The sequence below is a fragment of the Pteropus alecto genome, unplaced genomic scaffold (assembly GCF_000325575.1).
Source record: "Pteropus alecto unplaced genomic scaffold, ASM32557v1 scaffold204, whole genome shotgun sequence".
Lineage (NCBI taxonomy): Eukaryota > Metazoa > Chordata > Mammalia > Chiroptera > Pteropodidae > Pteropus > Pteropus alecto.
The window spans coordinates 1,216,253-1,231,525 of NW_006435766.1; the positions used below are offsets into that span (position 1 = coordinate 1,216,253).

The 15,273-nt window shown below is 35.3% G+C and overlaps 1 protein-coding gene and 1 pseudogene across 1 annotated transcript in view; one reads left to right on the forward strand and one right to left on the reverse strand.

Moving 5' to 3' along the window:
• The window catches only part of PARD3 (par-3 family cell polarity regulator), a gene marked incomplete at its 5' end in the record, with an annotated part of 511,767 nt that overhangs the window by 294,984 nt on the left and 201,510 nt on the right, over nucleotides 1-15,273 (reverse strand). The window lies entirely within an intron of this gene.
• LOC112479343 lies at nucleotides 825-943 on the forward strand (annotated as a pseudogene).

Consider the following 15,273-nt stretch of genomic DNA (forward strand, 5'->3'; position numbering starts at 1 on the left):
AATTGGTGGCTTGAAAGATTAAGCAAATAGGAAAATGCAGAATTGATTAAAGAAGGAACAGATGGTAGAGGAAGACAAATATTACATCAGTCCAGTTAAAAGGAATATGGCTGAAATTAGGACAGGTGCTATGAAAGTAGAAAAATATATAATACCTGGCAATAGATAAAACATGAAGGAGTAGAAAGAAGAGAAAGGAACAAGTATGAACCCTGGAAAACTCATGGCAAAATTACAAGAAATAAGAAAATCATAGACAATTAAAATTTTCTAGGTCTAGGAAATATTTGGCAATTAACTACGCACAATTTCACAGGAGGTGAGGTCATTCTGGCTTACGGAGGCTGCAATGTATTACACAGCCAGATGGCAAGTCAGGTCCAAAACAGAGAGATTCAACTCACACTGCCCTTCAAAGTAGGGACCATTCCCCCTCTTCTACATTAGGGAGAATGTGAAATACAGTTCAAAGACTTCTAAACAGAAGTAATCTGCTAGTATCTGTGGGCAAGTACAAGGCTCACATGATGGGAACAGAAACGAAAAGGTCACACCAAGGAAGAAAATAAAAAACCCAAGCTACAGAAACAACCTGCAGGCAAAGCAGAAAGGAAGACAGTTCTGTAAATAATACGAGTGACCTCAGAAATGGAATGTCAGAGAAGCGAAGAGGGAATTTTCCAGAGACGCAACAGATTCAAAGTGCTAGTTCAGCTATTTACTAACAGCAGGAGAAAAACTGTACGTGTTACCTTAAAGAAAATAATTTCACTGTCAAGAATTCTTTGCATATTTTACCATTTCTAATATATTTAAGAAAATAGGTCTACGGCCATGCTACCCTGAACAGGCCCGATCCCGTCTGATCTCAGAAGCTAAGCAGGGCTGAGCCTGGTTAGTAGTTGGATGGGAGACCACCTAGGAAGACCAGGTGCTGTAGGCGTGAAAAATAAAATAATAAGGGACTGTAAGTTGACAAGATCCTTGCAATCTGTAAAGTCAACCAAGGGTTGCCTCGCCTTAAAAAAAAAAAAAAAATAGGAGTCATCCTTTTATTAAAATTCCACAAAAAAATGAATAAAAGTCAACCACTAAATAATAATGTACATACTAATACAACATACCCCCAATGAAAACCAAAAAAAATTAAATTCAAATAGTCAATATACTGAGCCACAGAAGATACTTCAAATCACTGCCTAAGTCATGTTCAATATTAGAAAACTAAATTAGCAAAAAGTTCAACACATTGCTCAATGGAAAAATCTTCTTAAAATAACAAACACATTATTTTTACTTGAATTGAGACCTATTTTTCTTGGCCAACCTACAAAAATATGTTTCTTTTTCTAAGAGTTCAGGACATTAAAGCCAAAGCCTTAGCCAAAGCTTCATGAAAGTATTATTGAATTAGGTCTGTTTATGATTAAAATACAAAGTTCTCAGGAAAATTTGTCCCTCAAGGGACTTAAAATATGAGTAAATCCAAAAGCCTAGATTTTTGCTGATATAATCTTAACATTCCAAGCCCTCCCCTCAAACTTTCTCCAATTTAATCTAGACGAGATTCATGAACAGTTAAAAAATTCAATGTAAGGAAAGATATACTATCTATGGGATAAGATTATTTTTATCAAAATGATTGCTATAAAATGTTTTATAAGAACATTTTTAGATACACAAATTATAAGCAGATAGCCCTTTACATTACAAATGTAGTCACTAAAAATATAGTATGCTTCGAAGCAAACGTGAGATCTAATGCCACTAGAAGTTTAGTCATGCCTTCCTCAAAAATAAACAAAGAAACAAAATCCCTGAGAAACAGATATGAGTCATGCCCTCATTAAAAGAGAAAGACAGATAACTTCAGTGAAACGTGGTAAGTGCCATAATGGACAAAGAGACTATGCGCCCTGTTTGTTTTGGCAGGGGTAGGAGTGTGGATAAGGTGTCAGAAAAAGTCTCCTGAAGGGGGAGACCTCCAAGTTGAGACCAGAAGAATAGGACTAAGGGAGAATAGAGGAAAAGGGAAGAGCTGATCAGCACATGCAAAGGCCCAGAAACGCAAGAGCAAGATGAATCCAGAGACCAGAATGAGTTCGGTAGAGCCAGCGACCTTGGTGTTGGGCAGGAGAAACAGCTGGAATCCAGTCAATGAAGGAGAGTCAGCAAGACCCAACCACAACGAAACACCAGCATCAAAACAAAACTTGTGTTTACAGTATTTAGATACTATTTTAAATGTTTTACATGAATTAATTCATCTAATCTTTAAATCCTCTGAAATGCATCTTAAAAAGTTATGGAACCTGATTTGAGGCTTAGAAACTTCAGGAATTTGCTCAGCGTAACACAGCTGTGAAATTCCCGCCCTAGGCATTCTGTCTCAGGCAGCTCATTTCACCCCTTGCTGCTCCTGAGGAAGGTCAATACTCCTACAGGGTGGTGGCAGGGCTCTTTATCTCATGCCACTCTGACCTCAGAGACACAGGGGACAGGGAGGGTGGCTGTGATGCTGTCGCAGGGAACCGCATAAGAGCTGCCAGCAGCCTGAAGCTGGGAAAGAGAAATGGGGATGAACGGAAGGAGTAGGTTCAAGAAACATTTAGAAAAAGGATCTCCAGGAATGGAGGCACAGAGAAAAGATATAGGACGAGTGAGGAATAATAGTCAAAATATCACTGGTTAATCAAAGAAGCAAGCAACAGGATCCTAGGCTATATTTTCTTCAGTGAAAATAGCCTCTAGGTAAGGTAATAACTACCAATTCATATGCCAACACACTCATATTTACACAAGTCAGATTCTATATCAATTTTACCAACCACGGCATTTAATAAATTAGAACGACTTTATCTACGTTTAAGAGAAAGAAAAACTGACAAATATAGCATCCAAAACCATGGGTCATAAAATGGTGAAGGACATTTAAATAGGGACATACATACCATCTTTCCAGACACTTAAGGGCAATCTTAGAAATTTCATACTCGATATCTATAATTAATGTAATACTAATTTTTACTGTGTACATATGTGTTTGTGTGTGTGTGTGTGTGTGTGTGTGTGAGAGAGAGAGAGAGAGAGAGAGAGAGTGTAACTATTTCTGGTCTATATTTAATGCTATAAATAACAGAAAAAAATAAGAAGGAAATGAAATCACTGCATTTTGTAGCTATCTTTTGTAATTGCAGTTGCCAACACCTTGCCATGTCGACTTTCTAAACACCAAAAAGGAAGAAGTTTGTAAATAACAAAAAAAAACCAATCTAAAAGTTACTGAGCAGAATAAACTAATCAGTACACTCACAAAGTATTGTGATCAGCCAGGACTCCTGAAACACTCACTAAGCCATAATATGATGAAACAATGAAAGAAAGAATACGTAGTCTTAATAAGTAACAAAAGAATAAGAGAATTTAAAGTGCCAATAATCCTTCATGGAATTAGAAAGGTTATAAATCAGACACCAGTATACGTTGGCTAAAATTTCCAAACCCCCACACAGACCAATTCCATCAATATAAATCCTGTATGTCACAAAGCTGAGCCTCTTTGGCAAATCCCAGTGATTGAAGACAACACAGCAAGTTTAAGTTTGAGAATAAGTTGAAGTCTTTCAAGTATACCATTTTTAGGCTACTATATAGAGTCTAAGGCATAAGGGCGGGGTGAGGGGGGAATGTTAACAGAAATAAAGTCCAATAGCATTTAACCTTGAGATACATTAAGGGTCGGGGGTGGGGAGGGGAGAACTATAGATTCTAATAATACAGAATTCGTGTGTACAAGTTACTATTGGCAAATCGAGCATAAATCTCTTATCTCTCAAGAAGCATTTAGTGAGCCACCCATTTTTAAAAAATAATCTTGTCCTTTTCCTCTCCATCACTGAACTCATTTGCATTCTAGCAAATTATGCAATTAAAACAACTATTGACCACTTGTCTTCAAATAGGAGATAAAGAGCAAAGGAGGGGGAACGGGGCAAGAACACTGGGGAGATAAAATAATTCTAATTCATAATTGAAAAATATTTATGAAATATCTGAGATTTAAAAAGAGAAAAAGGATGAAAAGTTATGTCAAAGGTGAAAATCTTTCAGAAAATCTCATTTGAATTAAAAAAGAAAAAGAAAAAAATCTCATGTAAATTTTATTTAACAGTAACAAAAAATGTTATTTAAAGGATTCCAATGGAGGCAAATGAAAGAAAAACATTTCTTAAACTCATCCTAATCAACTTTTTCCCATAAGATGTTTTTACTAATATACTGTACTTAAGTAAAAATTTACTAATATATTGTACTTGTGTAAAAAAAAAAAGCCAGTTAATTTAAAAACATTTACCACTTAAAAATGGAATTTTTGTAGAGTATGAATGCTCCCCTGTTTTCAAGCTCTGATTGTGCTTACTCAGCCCCCAAACAACTTAGGAATTTGGAAGGGGAAAAAATAGAGAAATTAAAGTTAAATTAAGTAAAGAAGAAAAAAATTGAGACCAGAAAGAAGAGCAGCTGAGGCATTTCTGAATGATTTACATCTGAACAAAGACTAAAGAACTGGACTCAACTCTCTAAAACAAGAACTCCGCCTCCCTCCCAAACGCTTCCTTTTCCTTAGAGGAAGGGGGTGATTGAATATCTTGTGCTTATGTCACTTTCAGCTCATATGCTGGCTAACTGTGTTAACAGCCTTCTGCTTTAGAGATTGAGTAAAGGGAACTATTTAAAAGACACATCTAGTCAACTTAATAGATTTCATGGACAATCATATTGCAATGCAAAGTAAGAGAGTAAACGGGGTCTCTTGGGCATTGCTGGTGGAAGTGTAACTTGGTCAAACATCAGTTTTAAAACATCCATCAAAGTTATATATGTATATACTCTTGTAAAAATCCATAAATGTATAATTTAAATTTTAGGCTCTATCCTAGAGATCCTAAATGTAAAATGGCTTATGTACAAAGCCTATTCATTGCAGTATTGTTTGCAACAGCAAATGACTAGAAATAATCTACATGCCTACCAGTAGACAATGGCCCATTTATACAAAGGAAAATTATTAAACTCTTTCAAAAGTGAATGCTTTTTATATTTCAATATGGAAAGATTGCCAAGCAAAATTATGCAAAAAAATCAATCAAAGCATAGAACATGGTAGACAGTATTTATATAAAACTGTGAAAAGAGAATATATTTTCAAATTGGCTAGTGAAATTATGGTACTATTTGAAAAGATTCACAAGAAACTCGCAACAGTGGTTGCATGTGGAGAGGAGAGCTGGGGACTGAAAGGCAGTATTTTGTATATCTGTATATTATGTATGACTTTGGAACTATGGATATATTACCTTTGATAAAATCAAATAAATCACATCTAAAAATAAAAAAAGAAATGTTATCAAACTAATCTCCATATAGCTCAATAAGTTTTACAACAGGAAAGACCCCCTCCACCACCCATTGTTATCACTCATCTCGGAGAGATCTCTAATGAGCTCCAAGGATGATAAGGAATGAATAGGGACAGCTATCACACTCAACTTAAAAATAAAATAAAATTCTCTACAGCCTGTGTGGTATCATCATTATAACAAAATCAATTCCTTTAACTAAAACACTTTTTATGAAATTCCATATAAGCAAAAGATATTACTTCTCACTTTGAAAATAATTTCTAAAACTTAATTTTATAACAAATACCCAATTCTATCAAATATCCATGTATAAAAAGAGAAGCTTTACTTTGAGTACTGAATGAAGAAAATAATATTAATAATAGGCCAAAATGCTACTTGTAGGCCAGAATTTATACTATCCATATTTTATATACTGAACATGAGTACCAAAACTCCAATGTTCTAAAATAAGAAAATAAATTTTTGCCATCTCGGAGTCCCAAGAATAATAATATAATTCTTCATTCTAATGAAAATGAGTAACCTCAGAACTTTCTAAAAAACTTTTTTAAACGGCAAAAAAAATCAGCTCTCGAACAAATGAAAAATATAATGTATTCAGGAGTGAATATTAATTATATTGCTTTCAATTCAATTGTTTAAAAATTTTAAAAATAATCAAATGTTTTTTCAAATAGTTTATCCAATTAACAAAAACTGTCACTTTAGTTATAAATACAAAGAATAATTTAATATTTTCTGATAACTATATATTTCTAATATTTAAATATTTTTAAAGCTAACAGAATTGATAACTATGTTGGGCCTATAACACTTTTGGGAGCCTTTTTTCCTCATGTCCCACTAAAGCCTTAAATAAATCATAGCAGGCCGTACCCTCCCATTACCTTCTCATCAATGCTTTAAAAGACTCAGGTGGCTTTCCCAGGGCTATTGTGATCCACTGTAATACAGCAGACATCATTCGGATGCTAAGAAGCTACTGTTGGCAATAGACAGTGCTCACCTTCAAACACCTGAATCCATGTCAATTATAAGCCATTCTCATAGAAAGATCAGAAGTGATTAAATGAACTTGGATAAGGAAGGCTATACTGTCCACTGGATCAGCAGGTTATCTGAAATAGGAACACTGTTTTACTCTGACTGAACTCAGAATTTTTTCCCGTATGTTGGTCCATTTGCCTGAAATCATTTTCCAGTCTTTTTGCCATGTACAGACGTTAAGTGGAAAGCAATGATGCAATCCAACATCAATGACTCAAAAGTGTGATTGTGTTTTATAAGGTTTACATATGTATATGTCTTGTATATGTATATTTAATGGTTTCTTTCATTTACTTATATTCAGAATTTAAGAATTTAGAAGATAATTAGTAAAATCACAATATTGCATCAGATGGCTTTATAAAATAAATGGTAAATCTAGTCCACTTGACAAAGATCTACCGATAATACACAGCATTAAAAAAAGTGAGGGCAGTACGACTGTTTCCTTTCAATTTACTGATTCACCCAAAAATGCACAGGGGCTCACTAGGAGCTGCACACACTAAAGAAGACAATGTCTGCACCATTTTATTTTGTTTTACTTTATTATTATTTTATTTTTGTCTGTGCCATTTTAGAGCAAGGGAATAGACATAAGCAAAGACAAACTCAAATTTGTGTTAAAAAAAGATGCTGAGAGAAGAGACAATACTGCAGGGCAGCAAGAATGTCACCCTCCATGAGATTAGAGAAGGTCCCCTGAGGGGGTGTTATGTGACTTGATAAGTGAAAGATGAAGAATCTAACAGGTGAAATGAGAGGGACAGCAAGCCCAGAACAGGCAATAGGGAGACAGGCTTGTGGGGTAGGGGTATGTGTTAATTGAGCATGTATTTGCTGATCTGAAAGATTTAGTACAGAGACATACACACACTCATGACTGTGTAGAGAGGAACTGAATATAAGAAAAAGTCCTAAGACAGAGAATACTGTAGGGAGGAGGCAAGAGAATTAAAAGATTAATCAAGCCACGATCATAGACTACAATATGCTGATCAGCCCTGCAGCCAGGCCAAGAGAACACCTGCAGAGAAAGGGAAGATTTCTGCTGGGATTGTTAACAACCCATTCTGCACACCAGGAAGGGGAAAGAGGAACCAGCAGTATCATTCCCTATGGATAAAACCATGGGAAACCTATGAATTAAAGACTGAGAACTGCCAGCAGATCATTCACTTTACATAGTCTTACCTTTTCAGGCTACATACTCCTTCCCTCACTGTATGTCCAGATCAAAGGAAATGGGTTAGCAAAGTCTTTTAAATTATAACTCACAGGAGCTAAAGAATGATACATAAACTGAATTCCCTGAACACTCAGGGTCCCTTCTCAGTGCCTTTACTCGGTCTCTCACTGTCCTTGTCTCTATTGTCACTATCCCTCTCTCTGCCTCTGAGAGAAGACCACACTCTGTGGAGTGTCCCTCCTTTTATAATAAACTTTCCTCTTGACTCTAACTTTGGCGTGTGTGTTGAATTCTTTCCACACTCTCCACCAAAGGACCCTCTTCTCTTGGTGTAGGGCTTGGTCTCCCCCTACACACACCCTTTCCCTGTCCTGCATCAAGAAGGGATGGCAGATAGAATACAAGTGAAGATGGATGCCCTGCGAGAGGTCAAGGAAGCTTCTCCAGGAACAAGGAGGGGTGGAAAGAGCACAAACCCAGGAGAGTTTGTAAATGTGATGGTGAGAGCACAAGGATACCACTATAATATTGCTTCCACTTTCTCAATGGAGTATGAAGTTACAAGAGGGCCAGTTGATGAATTATTCAGGAAATTAAGGGTTACCAAAGGTATAACGAAACTATGCTTATCAAAGGGTTTAACTTAATTCGAATAAATATCAGTATTTCAATTTTGTCTTACAATTTGGGAATTACAATATTTGTAGAAAAAAAATTTCTCAGTCTTCCAATTTATGAAGTTTGATTTACTAAAAATAAAACATTTCAAAGTAATATGTGTTTACTGTAAAGGAGTGTAATAACAAAAATACATGAAATGAAACCCAAAAACGCACCCAAAATACGCCCCATACCATCAGAAGTTTGTTATAGAAACTTCATGTTTATTTTTAGTACTTTAATTTCTTTATAATTTGTTTAGCTACTAAAGAAAGCTGATCTACAGTCTCCTTTCAGCCATAAGAACAGAGAAAAGAAAGAAGTGAAGGGAAAAAAAAACGACTGTTAGAAATACAGACCTGATGAAAATACTATAGAGTGCACATACCCAGGCCTCAGTGAGGAAAGAACATAAACCCATTGGGTATGTTTTACCATTTAAAATAGCAATTTCTCAGGACCATTTCAGAACCATGTTGAAGACAGCTGAAAAGGCCTGTGTAGCACTGATTTTTTAAAAATGTATACCTACCTCGATCACACTATTCCAAAATAAAAGTGGCTTCTGAGAAATTCAATTTCTACAGATAGGCTTCAAGAAATGGGTAGTGAGAACAACATGATGTAGTCTGAAAATGTTAATGCAATTTCTTAATCAGTTTGTTTTAAAGAACAGCAGTTCTACTACTCACAGAACGTATGGATAAAGAAAAGAATTTCAAAAGCAAATGACATACAAATGAGTGGGAATAAAGAGAGTTATAGAGTATTAAACACATATTCTTTTCATTGTCGTATTTAGTCACACAGCTCACAATATAATCTTTAAGACCACCTGCAATGAAAATATAAAAAGGCACCTCAGGGTCCTAGCTAAAAATGAAAACGTATCGTTATCCACAATGCAAGCTCTAAATGTCTAGTTCTAGCATCTGTATTCTCAAGCAAGAAAATCATCAGCTAATAACAGATTCCCAGTGAAGGTTAATCCACACACCACCAAAGATTTTTCACCCCGTTGAATTTCTGACTCACTTCCCTGCTGCTTGTAGGCTTTTAAAGCTCCACAGGCCAAAGAAGCAATAAATATGGCTACTCATAAAGGAAAAGGAGAACTGACGAGTACCCCTTAAACTGCATTACTTGCTCCAAAAGCCAATGAGTAGCATTATGCCTCCCTAACTCCATTCATATCAGAAACAGACCCAGATGCCTAGCAAGAGGCCAAGCAGAGAAGCTCCTACAAAGACACTTAGCATTCTTAAACGGTATCCTCAGATTTAATCCTATTAAAACCACGTGTGCTTGCCAAAACAAAAAGTGAATATAAAAAACGGACACAGACAGAGATTAACACTAATGTCATTTTTGTGTCAGATTATGTTCTTCAGAAAAGAACCAGAGATGATTTTAAAAGATTAAATTTTATTCTAATTCTGACAAAATGCCATAGAAGCAAGAATCCAGTTCTAAAAGAATGATGAGGGCATCAGAAATACATACACCAGGGATGAAAATGAACAAGCCTCACATATCAAATAGTCTTTCCAATATGGAAGGAGGAAACATTTAAGAAAAAAAGTTAGTTACTCAAAACTAGAGAGAGTGGTCAAAGTACAGCCATGAAACTTATTCTTACTTAAAACAAAAAGGAAGGAAAGGGGCCTCTGACAAGGGCCTACAACACTACACAAGAAACTGGATCTGCTTTTTCACATGTGCTGCATCACTTAATATTCACACACAAAGACAGTATCTGCCACAAGGGTTTTATTTTCTCCATTTTGTAAACAGTGAAAATGAAGCTTGGAGAGTTTATACAACCTAGAGAGCCACACAACCAGTGAATTGAGGTCAGATGACAGGGCCCACTCATTAGAATGGCAGCTTTGCAATCCTGATACATACTCCCTGCTCACACTGTTTCCCTTCGCTACTGAATTTGTGTAATGTAATGGTAAAATGCTGTCTGTCGCTCTCAGGGGAAAATATCACAGTTGCCCCACATACAGCCAACGAGGCGCCCTGGAAATGAGTGGGTCCTTCTCAGAAGAATGTCTGCTAGGGCTCTGTGTTCCAGCCCTACCACTTACTTGCTGCTTCTAATCCACAGATCTTTGATAACAGAAATGTGTAGGGCTTACACAGGTGATGCTTTAATCATGTTTTAAAACTCAAATCATTTAAAAACCTGTAGCGGTCCATCCTATTATCAAATAACAAAAACATACTCTGTTATTATCATTAATACAGCCAGGTGACATGACAATTCTCTTCAAAGGTTGTTTTAATTTTATTTTTTAGTGTTACTGTGAACATGACAGGTTTCTGATATCCACATATATATCCACATATATACATATATAAAACCACAAGCATTTTAAAATACTTTAATTTTAAAACAATCTTGATATTCTTAGTTTCTGCATTTAGTTTCGACGTGCTGTTGCTAGAGGTAAACACAATTACATTAGCTTCTGCACCAGCTCTGCAAACGTTTGCCAATTAGGAAATAATAAATTCCTTTCCTTTTAATAGAAAACTGTAGAATTTTAAAATTTGAAGACAGGGGCTTTGATTATTTTTAACTAGATAATACAAATAGTCATTTGGTTCTCAGTGTCTATGAACTAAATAATTAAAGAATAAACAAACAAACAAACCGCATTTCAATCACTATTTGGCAGCACCTAACCTAACCTTATGTCCCATTAATAATGGCTGGTACTACTGAAGCCCTGTCTGTGCCTACGACAAAACTTCTCAGTTTTCGCATGTTTTAGCAGGGTAACCTTGCAGTCACTTCACTGACCAGTTTGCAGCTGTCATAATAAAATATTAGAAGATGCCATCCTCTAATTTTGTAATTAAAAAAGTTTGATCATTTCATATTCTGAAAACCAACTTCTTTATGTCATCTGGATGATTCTAGGTGTCAGTGAAATAATTTTTTTTTTAATTTATAAAAGGTTAATAATATTTATAAAAGGCACTTGAGAAAGGAAAGGCATCTTCTCCCCTGCAGGCAGATCAGAGGAAAAATCACTGTGGAGGGACATGTGGAAGTAGAACTATGGCCTGATCACCCCACACCCATCATTTCATCATACCAAGGGAAAAGAGGCGAAACTTGGTACCACAATTATTTATTGACTGGCTCAATCATTTTCTTGAAACTACCCCCAAGTAAAATTTAAATAAGTTTTAAATGTTTCTTCACTATTATATGTTTACTCATATCCAAAATAGGCTCTAACTTTTAAAATTTACTTTTGCCCTAGAGCTTAATCAAATTATAACAAAAAGTAAAAATGAAACACTTTCATAGAAATGAACCTTTCCCATGATTTGTGAATATACTCATTGTGTATCATGTGAATATTAGTTATAATGCATAAATATTTCAAAAATTTAAAAAGTATCAGAATATTTTTCAAATAGTTGGACTATTCTGAGAATAAGACAAATAACAGGCATTTATTCTCTAGCAGTATTTTATTTAAATACTTAAATATGTTTTACACTTAAATAAATACTTAAATATATTTAACACTCAGCTATCTATAATTCAACAAATACAGGCTAATGCAAAAACAGACCCTATCCCTGTATTAGCCATCTTTATTTCAGAAGGAATAAATAAGCAGAACTCAGGAATGTTCTGATCTGCATGAAAAAGGGTGAAGTGAAAGCATCATGGCTGGAGACAGTGACAAAAGTGCAGAAAATAATGAGAAAAAAGGCACTTTCATTGCTCTTAAAACTCCTGGCTTGGAGACTCTGACTTGACATAGAATGGTGGCTACAAAGGTGAGGGTACAGAACAATAAACGTCACACTTGACCATTTAAGGTAGTTTTCCTCACAGTTTGCTTCCTTCAGTATAATCTGCCAATTAGATGAAGTTTTTGCTTGACAGAAGGAACCCTAAAACATTGATTTTTCTCTAAAGGTCAGGGCAGTCATCCCCCTATAACACAGCTTAAGTGGCTGTGGGGATGTGCCCAGCACCTCCTTGCTATTTCTGTTAATTGGCTTCAGGCCTGTTCACCAAGACAAGGTAGTGAAAATGGCAGGCTCCCAATTAGCTTAATTTCCCTTAAGGTCCCTCTACTTTCTGGTCCCAAATTCTTCTAATCACATACTGTAAAGTTCCTGCCTCCTCTTTTGTGGAATTTATTAGTTGTAATAAACAGTAGGGATGTAAGAACAAAGTCAGCATATGACCTATTATCTGCCAACATTAAATTATAGTCCATGCAGAGTCAGGTAAATGATAATGGTTAAAAGAAATTCAGATTTCTTAAAGCAATGCCAAACATCAAAACTAAAAGATTTGTTGCTTTTTGTTTCTTGGATCTGAGTCAAAATTTGGAAGCATGAAAACTTTTACAGGGCACTACAACAACCCATTTAGTTTTCAAGTCCTTTCTGCTACTTCTGAGATAGCTGAGAAAAAGGAAGTCACAAGGCTGACATATGGATGTTTTTTGAAAGACACACAGTCCTCTACTTTCTGAGATGCAACTGACAAAGGATTCAGGAACAGGCTTATTCTGAGCAAGGCAAACTACTCACTGAAAATGCAAGACTACTATTTTTAGAAAAAATGTTGAGCATGAATCCAAGTGCTTCCTGGTACAGAGCTCTAATAAGATACATCACCTACTTTTGGTCATAGAAGTGTAACTTGTCAATATTCTAACAGAGAGAAAGAAGATTCAATATCCTGTTACATAGAACTAACTCCACAAAAAGAGAAAGACACCTTCAGGTTCCAGGGATGCTGCTAACTCAGCATTCCACACACTTTTTCCTTTTCATCCTTACTGTTTACTCCCACTGGCAAAGTTGATGTGGTCATAACTTCCTTCAAAAAACAGAAAAAATGAGAGACAAGCACTACAGTAGGAAGAACAAAAACAAAACCACTGGAGACATATAAGATCGGAACGCTGTTGACCTCTTCAGTCTAGATGGCATGACTAAAGACAGCCATCAGTTCTACCCTAGTGATCCCAAATTGTAAAGACAGAGGATTGATTTTTTTTAACACATAAAACATTCTTTTATCTGTGTGATGCCATTTTCTTTATTATATAGTTAATGGCAAAAACCATACCCAAACAACTATGCTTCCTTTTAGCCAAAATTTTCATATGGGTTTGATTTGCTTTTGTCCAATTAAGTAGATTTTGGTCTACTTAATTATCCCGCTAATGTGAAAACATCAAATTGAGTGACTGGATTATTATTTTTTAAACTTAAGCCAAAGAAGATGGTTTTAGGCTCAGGAATCATAGCTATAGCCATCTACATTAGACTACAAAGACTAAGGAAGTACTTATTTTTTGAAAACCTGCTTATTATGGAACAAATACTTCAAATAACTTCAACAGAACCAAATCAAGAAATAGTCTTGGGGCGGGGGGCGGGGGGGCGGTGGTAAGTGTGGCTTATCAATGCAATCCCTTTTGCTTAAAAAAGGAACTATTTTATACCAAATTTACAAAGAAAAACTATATTACTTCCTTAAAAACAGATCTATAACCACAGTAGTAAGATAAGTTATATTTTTGGAATATAACTAAATGTATCATATTTTTAAAACTCTGGCCTGACGATCTTTTTCTCCGAATCTTGCAATTAAAAATGGTCATATTTTAGCATATTAGCTAACTCTACCTTCCTCCTTGCTTTAACAGAACACTGATTGTGTTCAGTAATGAGCAGTGATGTTTCAGCAAAGGTAAACTGCCACACCCACCTCCAGCTCCAGGAGGTCAGGCTCAATTAGTCTAAACTGATGCTGGTACTTTTACTCTCTTTGATTTGGAAAAAGATCAAGAAAGCAATACAATTCCCTATAACAAAACAGGAGAGGCATCTGTTGGTGGAGACTTGTAGGAAACGATTGTTTGCTTTCTAAAAGAGCTACTGTGAAGAAGCAAAAGACATTGTTTCTCTTCCCTGTGCAAGGATGTGACAGCTGGGGCTCTGGCCATTAAGGACAAGCTTGAGCACAGAACCACAGAGCCCTGTAGAAGAGATCTTCAGTGAAACCACTGAGCTGCAAATGGAACACCCAATCACCCTTCCTCCAGGCTTCTTGTTAATCAGTAATGAACATTTCCTTATTATGGAATCTAGATTTTCTGTTATTAGCAGCCAATTTTAATCAGGCATGATTCTAGCTCCTTGGCAGGTATTATATTACTTGATATAGCAACCAAATGAATGCTATAGGTTCTATGATTATCTATACCGTTTGATAAATGAATAAACTGTAGACAAGTTTACTAACATGTCCAAATCTCATTTATGGTAAATAGCTAATAACCAGCCAGTCTGACTCCAGGCCCATGCTAAACTAACTAAATCTTAAAAACATTTCTTCAAAGTGATAATGAAATAACAACACCTATTAAGTTTAGATTCTGTATTTTGAGAAAATTGTCTTTCCTAAGTAGAACTTTATGTTTTTTAATTATCTAAAATTATTTCTATCACACAATGTTTTTGTATGCTAACATTCATGATAGCATAAAAATCATTACTTTTGCCTTACCATTGGTGGTATCAAAGGCAAACTGTCCTTTTTTATCGTTTCATATTCAAACACCCACATATACAAAATTATTTTAGAAGGTTTATGCTATAAAACATAGACTGAGATTAAGTAAACACTTAGGATTTCTTTCCACTGTGTCATTAATCTAAATTGAAAAACAGCTATTCCAGTATCTAGGCAACACAATTATTAATAACTTTAGAAATTATTGAAAGAAATAAATGAAATATTATCTCACTGAATACTCACCTAGTTTTCCATCCATATGAACATTTTAAAAAATAACTGATGAAATAACCAAATAACTGGATTTTTAATATCAAAACTATTAAAACTGTAAAGAAAACACTGGTATTCCCACTACAAAAATAATAATAATA